This window comes from Lactuca saligna, chromosome 9 (assembly GCF_052625555.1).
Source record: "Lactuca saligna cultivar CGN05327 chromosome 9, ASM5262555v1, whole genome shotgun sequence".
Taxonomy (NCBI): Eukaryota; Viridiplantae; Streptophyta; class Magnoliopsida; order Asterales; family Asteraceae; genus Lactuca; species Lactuca saligna.
The window spans coordinates 157,369,087-157,382,959 of NC_136425.1; the positions used below are offsets into that span (position 1 = coordinate 157,369,087).

General features: G+C 31.6%; 2 long non-coding RNA genes across 2 annotated transcripts; one reads left to right on the top strand and one right to left on the bottom strand.

Annotated features, from left to right (window-relative positions):
• The first annotated feature begins 288 nt into the window (after window positions 1-288).
• Window positions 289-1,658, top strand: LOC145018434 (uncharacterized). The gene is made up of 3 exons (XR_013667010.1): window positions 289-932; window positions 1,045-1,495; window positions 1,594-1,658. It is a non-coding gene; the product is annotated as an uncharacterized LOC145018434 (long non-coding RNA).
• A 5,311-nt stretch (window positions 1,659-6,969) lies between these two features.
• LOC145014160 (uncharacterized) lies at window positions 6,970-12,916 on the bottom strand. Its single transcript, XR_013665430.1, has 6 exons — window positions 12,367-12,916; window positions 9,653-10,302; window positions 9,048-9,126; window positions 8,259-8,331; window positions 8,066-8,151; window positions 6,970-7,118 (listed from the first exon to the last, which is right to left on the bottom strand). It is a non-coding gene; the product is annotated as an uncharacterized LOC145014160 (long non-coding RNA).
• Between the last annotated feature and the right edge of the window lie 957 nt (window positions 12,917-13,873).

The window sequence follows — 13,873 nt, forward strand, 5'->3', positions numbered from 1 at the left end:
AGTAACATTATATATATATATATATATATATATATATATATATATATATACTATATTATTAAGCATATTGCATGTTTCTTGAAAATTAAGAGGTACAATACCTAATACCTCATGTACAATAATATTAAGCTTATAATCACATCGGCGTATACGTACACGGTATTACCTTATCTTTAATGTTACCCTAATCTTCTCTACACACAACACTAGACGCAACAACCTCCATCATAAGGAAATCAAACGCCTCTTCTTTGTGTCTCCTTCCTAATCGCTTCAGAATCGATCAATACTCACCAAAAAATCGTAGTGTCTCCTTTTCTCAATCGACGCCCTGGAAGTCCACCAACCATTCACATCCTAAACACCTATATGTATTTTACACTATTACACGCAGTTACCCCAATCTCCTCTACACAATAGCCGCCATTAAACCACATCTCTACCATCTCTCTCTTGGCGTCGTTACTAAATGTCTCAGTGCCTCCACCGTCGCCACCTGACTCCGACAACATCTCACACCAACATCACGTTCAACCACCATCTGGTCGTTGCTACAACCTATTAGCGGGTCACTGTCCACCATTTCATTCAATTCTTAGCAAACCACAACGATCAGATGGGATCAACAAAAAGCTGACTTCTCCTCAAATTACAACATCAAACAATCTCCGCTCCAATCTATAACTCTCTTTTGTATTCTTTTTTCTTATGTCATAATTTATGTCCTAAAGCCCTAATTTTTTCTAAATCGTTAGTCAGACAAGGGTTATTCTTCTTCCAAATGTTAATTTTGTGTAAATCGCCCTTTTGGGTGTTGATGAGTTGTTGCTTAAGTTTATTACTAAATTTTATAGGTTGGTACTTTTTAAATCGCATGTGGTCACTCTCCGACATCACAACCCACCTCCGCATCTATCATAGCTCACCATCAGGTGCCCATATCTCTCTTTCTTTCTCTCTCTCTCTCTCTCTCTCTCTCTCTCTCTCTCTAACTCTGTGTATGTGTATGAACCCATATGCTAATCATTCGTCCCTTGGTTGCAGACTGAAGTTATTGGCTGGTCAGTTCTGAAAATCCCAAAACCTTTGTGAGATGCTATTGAGATGAGAGAATCTCTTTCTAAATGCAACAACATCCATGTGTACCATTATAGTTGTCTGAACCTAGCAAGAGATGTTTATGGGGAGAGTTTAGATCTGATATCAAAAACATGGTGGTTTCTTTATCGAATGGTATAACATAGAGGTTCAATTTATGCTTTACTCATGATTTTGTAAGTTACTAAAGTATACTTCATATATTATGACAAAAGTGGGGTTATTAGAGATTTTTCACTTTTGGATTTAACCCTCTTGCTTATGCTTGGTTTTTATTGTTAAGCAGATCTGTCAGCCTTGAGTGCGTACTTGGATATTCGTTGATTTTTAGTATTCATCTAAGCTATAAAATCCTAGCTGCTACCATCGACCTAATCACTCCTATACATGTAATCAGGTATAGAGAGCTTGTAGGTGCAAGTTTATTGGCTCTTATGTGAAAAAGGAATTGACAGATGTTTTGGGTTTTTTTTTTTTTTTTTTTATCTATTTCAGATCTAACTATGGCTACCCCTCTCTCTCATACACACATAAATGGATATAATCAGGTAGGCTTTACCATTCCGTTCTTTCCAAACAAACCAATTATTACAAAGAAATTTTGATTTTGGAAGACTGATTAAATGAAGGGTTCACTGTTTCTTTTGGCTAATAATTTAAAGAACTTGCGATTTATTGATGTCTTAATGGGTTTACCAAAGTTGCTTGGTAATTATTGATTTCTTTTGTGCTAAATCTTCAAGCTCATATATCATACAATGGGGGTTTTATTATATTGGATGGTGATTGAAATAAGTAGAGGCTACTCTTTGAAGTTTTATGGTGCTGCTTATGGTTCTTTTTTGCTGACATGGAGGTTTTATTATCCGGTTTTCCTTTGAATTTATTGATTTGTTATCATATTTGTTTGGTAATGTATAGTGATTAAGTTATCATAAATGTTTTTGCACTCTCTATCTATTCGATAAAATGTCTCAAAGAGTGTTTAATTCTGATTCTTAACTTTAATTAGCTCAAGTTATCATCCGAAATGGACTAATCTATGTAATATGTCCAGTAAAACACGTTCACTCAACAAAATTACCAATCTTTACAAACTCAGCTAAATTATGAAGTTTACAAGTGTGTAAATTTGAAAAATTTATGGATCTTATGCAAGTATGTAAATTTGATTACTTATTGAGGGGTTTATATTGGCATCACCGAACATGGAATCCTTAACTGCTGGAATTATTCAAACTCTGAAACATACATCAATTTATTGAATAAGATAGTCTATGAAAATCAACAATAAAGTTTCTGAAGGATTGGCATTTATCCTTTGTGATGGTAGATGCTAACTAATCATGTAACTTTGTCTGCTCAACTTTTCATTGCAGTTGTGCCTAATGAATTGTAATCTCAAACTTCCAATATTTTCTTATTTGAGGTAAATTAAATAGTAATCTTTATTTGATTTAAATTTCACAGGTTGGCGTCTCCCATACATTTTTTGAAGAAAGAGATTTCAACATAATGGAATTGTTGAGCTATCATTGGCGATATTTGGTGATTTGGCAATGCAAATTGAGGGATAAGTTACTTTGGGAGAGTTAGGGTGTCACTTGAATTGTATTTGCAAAAAAATTATATGGGTATGGGCTAGCTATTAAGGTTTTATCGTACATGCTGGTGCTGGTATTCAATTTTCTCAAGTAATCATTCAATAAGAGATTTACTGCACTTTAGAGTCTCATTTCTATGGTGATGTTGCTGTATAGACTTTCTAGAAGTGATGCAGTTTGCATATCAAAGAAGATTTGTTTGATTTGGAAAATATATGGTTCAAAGTCTCATGTAATTTATCTCTTTGGGTTGTAAAAAAGCAAAAGTTTGCACATATATGTTGGACTGCATTCTATTTGTTTAAGTCAAATTTTACTTTATTACTACTTATTTGTATATAAGTAAGGACGGGAGTCAATTTTTACTCATGTACCGTTTATTTGCGTTCCATTTTAATATGTGAGTATATTTTGTATACAGGTAAGGCTGTAAGTCAAATTTTACATTATTATCTGTGAGTCGAGTGGAGTTTTTTTTTACAAATCAAGACTTACGTCGTATAGAAACCAACTACATGTCAAAAGGATAAAACTTTAAAATTTTGCACATATTAGCATATTACCAATGTTTTAAAACCCGGGTTTTTAATTGACCCGGTATGATGACCGATTCACGGGTCAACCTAGTTTATGATCTTTTTTTATTTTCATATATTTTTACTTTCCTGTATAATGCATAGACATATAAAACCAATAATTTGATGCCTTCAAAGTTTAAACATTGAAAAAATATCAAAACATGTTATAAATTGTGCTTGTAATCGTTCTTCTTCCCTTGATTCCATATTTAATTGCATTGAAAAGCAATGTTGTAATTAATAAACATATGTTAATTGGATCCTAATTATATAATCTACACAATCAGAAACCTTGAAACAGTGATCAATTAACAATGAATAATCAATAAACTCACCAAAACCGTCACCTTCACAGTCGATAGGAGAAGAAAACATCAATTAATCGATCAAAACCATATCAAAATGGGTCAATCCGGTTTACCTGGTTCGACATAAACGGTTCGACCGCGGGTTAGGGGAAACCCGATCGGTTCGATCCGGTCCACATTTTTTTTACAAAAAACCGTTCTCAATTGACCCGCCTTCCACCCAGGGTTACGGTCCAACCGGTTGAACCGGCCGGGTCGATCCGGGTTTTAAAAGATAACATATTACAAGATTAACAGAAACCAACTACTTTTTGTCAACTTACTATCGTTTTGTATCTATAAAATGAAGATAACGTCTTTCGTCAATAAGGGTGTATGAAGAAAACAAAATCCGAATAAACCGACCGGACCAAATAAGGTTTGGTTTAATTGGTTAATTTTATTTGGTTTTCAGTTAAACCGATATTTTTAAAACCTTATTTTATTCCGTTTTCGTTTAACATTTTGTCTATTAAGGTTAACAGAATAAACCAGTCAAGATTTTAAAATTATAAACCTTTTTATTTTTTATTTTTTATTATACATATCTGATTCCATAATAAATTAAACTATTAGTTGGAAACTCTTAATGAAAGTAATCGATTTATGAATATGCTTTATATAGGTTGTGTATGGTTACACTGTTATTTCTAAATCTTTAATTTTTATATTTTTAGATTAAAATAACATATATTTTCCTTCTAACACAAAACAATAATATAATTATTTTTAACCCAAAAAACAATCGTACTTTTATTTTTCACCAAAAATAATAACAAATTTATATTTTTAAACCAAAATTGTGGATATTTTTACTTTTTAATCTAAAACAACAATATACTTATATTTTTAAACCAAGATATGAACATATTTCAGTTTTTACAGACTACAATATGTTTCTTTGAAATATGAAATGTTTCACTGCAAAAAAAATAAAAACCACAAGCCAAAAGAAAATGATCGCTTCTACGAAACTATGCACCAAAATGAATCTGTCACATATGCCACAACCAGAAGGAAATTATCTAATGATACCGAAAGGAAACCAATCATTGAAATGAACTAATCTTTGCCGCCGCATCGCGCGGGTACGCTACTAATATATATATATATATATATATATATATATATATATATATATATATATATATATATATATATATATATATATATATGCAACAAGAAGTGTCGGCCACTTAATGTGAAAAAAGAAACATGGCCTTAGTCATATGTAATATGTCGCAGCATAAAAGCTTTTGACAATATTACAAACAATTGTTATACAACTAAAAACTCATTAGTTTAGTTTATCTAAATAAATTTAAAACTATTAGGATTAAATCAATTATAAGAATGTAAATCACATAAAACCACCAACCTCAATTAGGACACTTCCATATGAAACTTTTGTAGACTGTAAGCTACTTGAGGTTATTCATACTTTAATGCGGTAAATGTAAACAAGTCCATTAACAAACAAAACGAAAGAACTTTTAAGAAGTCAACGTCTAACATTAAAACTTGATTGTATACTTGGGTCCACAACTTCGAGCAAGTCATCTAAATTTAGCAACATAATGTGCTTTTTTCCCTAGAAAACTAGTTTAACCAATTTGATTCATTTCATTTTTCGTTAAATTTACATGTTACTAATTTGAACAATCGGAGAAAGTATAACGCAAATGAACTCATTTTTAGGTTAACATGTCGAAACTACATATATTGCGATTCGCGAGTAAACATAAATATCAAACATGAGATTGACATATAGTTATTTGTCCTCAAAACTCACTCCTTCAAATGTCAAGACATTTTTGACATCATTCCTATAAAACATATATTGAGACATGTTATGATAATAGAAAAATAGCTACTGTAATAGGTTAAAACAATTAAAATAAAACATACATTAAGTAAACAAATTATATTTTTTCCACATTGCTTCTCCAAAATATTTATACAATAGGAGCCACAAGTTATTTTATAGGAAATTGTAGGATACGATTCAAATTAGATCCCATAAATATATGTACTAAATTGGAATAATCACTTATACATCTCATTACAATAATTTGGAGAGACTATCTAGAAAACTAAAAAGCAAAGATGCAGAGAGTATATAGATAAGAATTCAAACATTTCAAACATTTTTGACATAGTCAAGCATTGAACAATCAAAGTAATTCATTGAACCCTATTTTAACTTATCAATAGCATACCAAACCCAAAACATTAATCCACCAAAACCCATTTTGCAAAATCACAAAAAAGATCGAGATTTTTAGGGTGTAAAAAAAAAAATTTCACCGCAATTGAAAAAGAAACTACACATTTGAAGGATATAAAGAAAACCCACCACGGCTTGAGTAAAACCCTAACTTCCAATTAATGAAATCTAAAAGTAAAGGACCATACTTTAAAGCATTCAAATATAATCATCAACAACCTTTGATTGGTGAGAAAAACGACTCCCCATTTGATGGAGTCCTATGTATCAACCAAAGATTACCTCCACAGTTATGGTTTGTAAGATTAAATATAGCAGGTCTTAACTTTCTGATTTCGGATTTGATTCCTCCACACAATACGAACTGATAAGATATGTTGCCTTCAGTGTGTGAAAATAGGCCTAAATCATTTTTGGTTTCTCATAAGTGTAGGGTTGAAAATTGGCGAGAATAGCCGAGAACTTGACACCATAATCGATCGAATCATCATTCATACCAATCCTAGTAGGCATCCTAGATTAGACCCATATATGCTTCCTCCTAATCACCCTTTGTACCTTTCTCTGTGATAGGCTTTGATTATAATGAAGAAACAAACCAGAGTTTATTCTTTTTGTTGAAAATTTGGTAGGATTATTCTTGTTGAGGGAACCGATACACGTGACGGAAAGATGGAGGGTATTTCGAATTGCAAAAAGAAGAGTGGTAGAATGGATGCGACGATCAGAAAGTTTAAATTAATTCACATTTTGATAAATTGCGTCGTTCCAAGAGTGGGTTACGTGGAGGCATTTGATCCCTATGAATTTGTTCTAAACGGTTGGAGAAAGGAAGGGCTTTTATATATATATATATATATATATATATATATATATATATATATATATATATATATATATATATATATATATATATATATATATATATATATATATACTAGAAAAATTTTGAGGCCCGTGCTAAGCACGGATCGTGGAGGGTAATTTCGATATTTTATTTGGAATGCCAAATGTAAGTACATCGCTGTTATAGGTAATGAATTCCAATTACATGACTATTATCAGTAAAGAACCAAGAATGTTGTTATTGTTACGGAGATTGAAGTATATTGATATTTTGGGCATGAAAAGTAGATTACATTGCCATTAGGGATAAGGAAATGAAATTACAATGGTATTACAAATAAATTGTTTGTTATCAGCCATGCGTAGTTCAACTATAACTCCCTCATTGTCATCCCTTGTTGCAGTTAAGATATGCACCCTGGTAGCATTTTGTAAGTGAATTATCTACTCAGTTATGCTACTTTCTTTTTTCTATATCATTTTACATTCAATTGAAATGATAATATATAGACAGAAATGAAAACAGATAAAGTTTTTTATGCAACGAACACACTCCCAACACAAATTTTATGCAACAATACATGAATTATGGCCGATCTTTCTTTGAAATGTAGAATACATGAAAAAGAACTTGGAAATGAAGAACCATAATCAAATATACAAATAAGAAAGATATCACCATTATAAGCAAATAAATGACTAACTTTTCTTCTTTAATGCTGAAAAATTAGAAAATGGTAATTTGTGGCTACATGCATAGCGAGTTTGTAAGCATTGTACTTTATTAACTCAAATTTTAGCGGCCTACTTTATCCAATTAGGAGCATTCCTTTTGCATCAGGCGATTGTACTTTGAAAATATACCCAATTTAAGCATTGAAAATTGATTTGTATTCAAATAATATTGCTACAAACGGGTAGATATTTAAGTGGGATGCTATGATAATTAAGTGAATGGAAGTATGTGGCTAATTTTTGCATTTATGCCATTTTTTTTTTACCTTTCGTCATGAGTTAGTCACAAACGAGGATCATCCTTTAAAACATCATGAACACATTGTTCAACTATAAGCCATCTAATGAGTTCAAGTAAATTAAACTGCATTTAAGAAGATAATAGTAACAATGGTTTTAAAAACTGCCAAAAAGTCCCAATTTCATTAAAAAGCATTTTTTGCAATAAACAAAAATTATGAAATAAAGTTCACCTTATGATGTTGGAGCAAGTAAGGGTTGTTATTTCCATGTTTTTAGAAGATGTCACAGTAATTTTATACTTATCGGCCGCACAATCATACCATAGAAGCAAAAACCAAGAACAAATTAGAATAAAATTGGGAGCTTTTGAGGGAAATTGATGCTTACTGGATTGTATAAACTCCCATACGATAATTTTAGAATGAACGTCATCCTTCCTGCATGCATGAAGTCCCGTTGTAAACCTTATCAAGCTTTATTTAAATGAAAATACGTTACAACCCAAAGTCAAACACCCGGATAAAAAAATTAAGGTAGGCTTCTATTGATCAGTTTTGCACAGGTTTTTACATTCCTCTACCTTTCATCATGGTCATCCACCATTACCCCCATGATTCCCCGCTTTCAACTCATGTCAGAAGGTACTTATTTGGCTGCACAAGAAGGTATCATATTGTCTTTGCTTAGTGTCACTTAAGGTTCTAACCAATATATAAATGCAGGGAAGTTGGCATCGAGTTGAAACCACAATACACACGAAAGAAAATTTCAAAATGATATATATAGTCTCCTTAACAGATGTCAAATGTTTTGTAAATTTTTCTTCTTTTGTTAGTTGAGGGTTTTTATGTCTTTTTTACTCTTTGCACCTAGTGATTATTTAGTTTTTACACTTTTCAATAACATTATAACGACATTAATATATATAAATTTCTTAAAATACTGTCAAGCAAATATCATTGCATAAAGAAAATTTCACTTCTAGATGGCTGTATCGATTCCAATATATAAGAAATAATATTGGAAAGGTACAATATTCCAGGAAAGCTATGTAGATTCCTATCATTTAGGATTGTTGGTTCAAAGCGGTTGGGAGTGGCAGTTGTTGATGTGGTCTAATTTGTTTGTACCATTTATGAGAAATTACAGTCATATATAATTTAGGATTAAGAAGCAATTATAACACCAACCTTCATGAAGATTGGGTGCTATGCTTTTTGAAACATGTGCAAGCAAACTGTTATATTTCTTCATTGAAAGTCGGTATTTACTAAAGTCTTAATAGTAGTTCTTTATTTAACTTCTATATATATATATATATATATATATTAAGCCAGTTATTGCATTATCATTGCTATCGGGTTATTACCTTTACAGTATTTGACAGCAAACAGAAAGAAAGGAAGAACCATCAACCATATAGGATTACTTCTTGTCCTTCTACGGTGCTGAAAAAAAAGGGAGTTATTTAAATAATCCACAGTTACTAAAAAATTAAAAATTAATAAAGACATTTACCAAACCATGAAATATAATTTCTCAGGTGCTTTAACAAAGGAATATCAGATGCGTTTTCTATACCATTAAAAACATGCAAGCAGGTAGGTTTTTTTTAAATAAATATTGCCCGTTTTATGTCCTTGAATGTCAATGGTCTACAATTTACCAGCAACCAATAAGGAAAAACTCTCAGAAATCTATTTTCTACTGTAGCAGTAGGTAAAAATATTTAGAATTGAGAAATTATGTTTTTGGCATAAAGATATTGAAATTACAACCCAAAACAACAATGTTAATCCTAAACGGAAACCTCTGAAATAAAGAGTTTATAAGATTGGATAAAAAGGGACAATTTCGAATATATTTTATCGGGGCAAGACAATCCATCGATTGGATTAACGGTAACAAGTTTAAAAATAAAATAAAATAAAATAAAAACTTGAAATCAAAGTAGGGTTCTTGTAGATAACATACCATTGGGAGGAAGATCACAGTTTTGTCGTTCTTTGATTCAGCAACTAAAACATTTGCGGTCAACAATTGGGGAATGTTTTGTTGGTAGCATAATTAAGGTTTTCCGATTGGCTTTTTGTTGGAGATGAACCGGTAAATTGCAAAAGGAAGGCGTCCAAGGGATGCGACGATCTGGAAAATGTAATCGATACTTCACAAAGATTAAAGCGACATTTCTGTATGTTGCGTTGTTCCGAGAGTAGATTACGTGGAGGTAACCGAACCCTATCAATTTTTACTAGACGAAACCAGATAAAACGGGCTTTTATATATAGTATACTAGAAACATTTGAGCCCGTGCTTAGCACGACCACGAAGGGTCTTTAAAACAACACATGGACAGTTTGATGATGTTGAGTTTCAGGGTTTGCTTTTGATATATAAAATGAACCAACTGTCATTAAGGAAATGTAAGTACGATAAATAATATATGCATATTGATATTACGAATAAATAAATACAAGGTTTGTCAGTCTATATTATTCATCAGAAGAAAGTACGTTGCTATTTTTTGGAATTTTTGAACTTTCCTCCATTTCTGCATCTTAACTAAGCGCGAGTGTGATAAACAATTTTTGCTTGTTCCATATCAACCTTTTTGAAATATTTCCCTTCAAAAATGATACCATTAGTTCCATTATATTAAAAGTTGAAAAACGAAGGGTCGTATTTACATCAAAAGCAAAAATTTTAAAGGACATAAGCACAGTGCATTCTTGCAGCTAAGTAAAAATTTGAATCCATTGTTACAATATACTTTGTCCCAAATGTGGGTACTCACTGAAAGAACATAAAGACAGTATTGTCATGTTTAAAATAACATACACTGTATAATGTACTAAAGAGGGGAAATAACAATGTACTTAAAAATAAATCAATACAATATGACAGATCTTATTCAGTAATCAACAAATCTTTCCCAAAACCACCATTCTTTTCACAACAAGGTGTTCTTCCTATGATTATTACATCAATCTCTAGCTCTACTATGTTATAGAGATATGCACATGGAGATACTTTTGCATGTAGAACGAAGGTAATAACTAATAAGTATAAATATCACCATCCCCCCACTCAAACACAAAACTATTTTAACAATCTTTGGTCAATTTGTTATACGTTGACAAATGTTTAAGCTAAAGTCTTGATAACCCACCGACTTAAAATTCAAGATGAATCTCCTATCATGAGAGAAAGGGAGTATCATTGAATTAAGTCGTAAAAGTTAAAGATGATGATAACGGCTTAATATGAGTTTACCTTAAAGCCGACAGATTCAAGTAAAATAAGAATGGGTTGTGTCATGCTTTTTAGGTAATTCAGGGACTAAACGTGTAACAAAAACAAACAATAGAGACCTTTCGAGTTTAAAAAAAAAGTTAGGGACCAAACACGCAAATTATCCTAAACCATAGGGACCATTCATGTAATTTACTCATTCACTAATTATAAACGCGGACACTTTGACCTACAACCCTTCTTTTTCCTGAGAAATTCAAACGAAAACATTATTGTCGCCATCATTTAGTTCTTATTAGCAATACAAATTACATATCACACATACATGGTCAAAGGTTAACACATGAATTAAACATAAGCATGAAATTGTTCCACGTGATCTGATTTCATAAACCAACTGTTACTCATATGATATGAAGATAATGGGAAAAAAATTGAATCCAAATATGTTGGAAAAAGTGGGTTTTATACTAACTTATATATGGATCATGAGTGGGCAAACAGGGATTCTAAAAAAAGACAACATCTACAGAACCGACAACAACAAATATAGGAAAATAGCATAAACTAAGAAGATTACAAAATGAACAAACAGATCCATTTTTTTCATATCATAACTGTGATGACAACTATCATAATTCATAAACACATAAAACCATTTTCATTGCCAGGTAGTCACCGAACCGAAGGCATACTATGAATGCTTGAGTATATATCCTAAAATAAGATAGGTGGTAGCAAAGCCAAATATAGCATGAACCTATGGTAAATCAAGATTATTGATTATGTAAAAAGACCAAAATCCATTTAAAATTACATATGCAGAAGATTTTATCCCCCATTATGAGCGGAAATCCATCAAAGGGTTTGTTTGAAACCTTGTTTTTATTTGGTTTAAATAAATGCAGCTGGAAGATTGAAAACTGAAACTAAAGTCTGAAAAATACATAATTTCTTTTTCTTTGATTCCAAAAGAGAGTATACATAAACATCACATATATTTCTTGTTTTTAATTGGTTTAAATCACAAAATACTAAATGAAAATCTACATGCACATACACAAAGATGAGAGAGATGCACACAAGATAAAAACAAACCTACTATTCCAAAATCCTGCTTGCAAATAACATAGTTTCAACAAAATTGTACCGACTTCAATAAGAAGAGCAAAAAAATGTTGATTTCTTTGTGGTAATTGAAAATCTTATAAGTTATAATGAATTGAAATTGAAGGATCCAATCTTTAGGTACCTTCAAAGAAGAGGAAAATTTTCATCAATTGAAACCCTAAATTCAACCAAAATTTGTACCCAAAGAAACTAATTATGTATGCTTTAAAAAAGAAAACCACGTTAGCAAATGCAAAGAACAGATTCACATACAAAAAAATTTCGAAAAGGGGATGAACATATGATAAAAGAAACCGAAATAGCACCTTGTTGAAGGAGATAGAGAAGTTCCACAATGAAAGAATGTGCTACACCATGTTGACGGAAATGTTGCCCTAAATTCTAGCCATGGGGAGAGACCGATCTTTATGCCTCCATCCTTTAATTTGATTGTAATCGTACTGAAAGATGCCATTAACTCCCTCTGCAACGTCCTATTCTTATAAATAGTTATAATAAAATCATTCAAAATTAAAACTTTAATTGTCTTCTGCAAATCTTGGATTTTATGCTCCCACTCGTTTTCACATAGTATGCTGTCTTTCCGGTTCAAAGATGTAAATAACATAAGCCCTAAATTGCTTTGGATTGAATTGTGATTTTGATTGATGAATGTGAGTTTAATTTTTCAGTGTGGGGCATGCTGATCGGGGCGGTGGCGATCATGAGATTTTAGGGTCTTAGTAGAGCGTGATATACGATCAAAATGAGGCAATTGATATGAAGAACACAGAAGCAGAGCGGTAAGAATTGAAGCGGTGGTGGAGACAATGGAGCGCAAACGTAACGGTGGGAAAACCGTGTAGAATTTATCTTAATCCCTTGGTCGGTGTGAATCAAATTTGAAGTCCATGGCGTCGTTCTGGAGATAGCTTATGTCGGTTAAGGCAATATGTCACATGGTAACATGAGGAAATGAGAATCGACGTCGATCTCTATGGCATCGTTTAGAAGATAGTTTACGTGGCGTACTAAAAACCCTATAAGTCTGATATTGGCGACACCAGAAAAATAAGGTTTTTATATATAATAATGATATATATATATATATATATATATATATATATATATATATATATATATATATATATATATATATATATATATATATATATATATATATATATATACTAGAAAAGTTTGAAGCTCATGCTAAGCACGACCCACCAAAGGCAATATGATACATCTTTTATTGTTATTTAAAGTATATTGCGCTAATAAAAAATGTAAAGATGCAATGCTATAAATGGATGTATTTTCAATGTAGAATACATGAATAAAAAATAACTATCGACAAATCTTATTAAAGGCCTTTGGAACTTGTTCATTGGTTGCCCATTGATCTTAATCACACTTTTCATTCTGCGTGTGTGCTAAAAAATTCAGCATAAATTAGAAAGATTTAAGACTTTAAAAGCTTTTTTTTATGTTGCAACCGTCAATACATATTTGTTGCATTTGAATAGGCAACTGATGTTTATTTAATTGAATGAAAGTGATTCATTACAAATTACTTGTTAATGGATGTTGTATAGTGATAAGTTCAATACTCTAAGAATACCCATCCACCTAATGATTTTTTTTGTGTATCAATGTCTGACTTGAATGAAGCACAATTCCTACTTGACCTCATTTTTTGTCTTGGTATTAAGTTATTCAAAACACAACAATCACTATACACAAAATATTTCAAGTGTACCTTTGAAGGAGGCGGGAAAATGGAATTGGAGAGAGCAGAAGAAGATGATACAACATGGTCAGCTAGCACCTGGA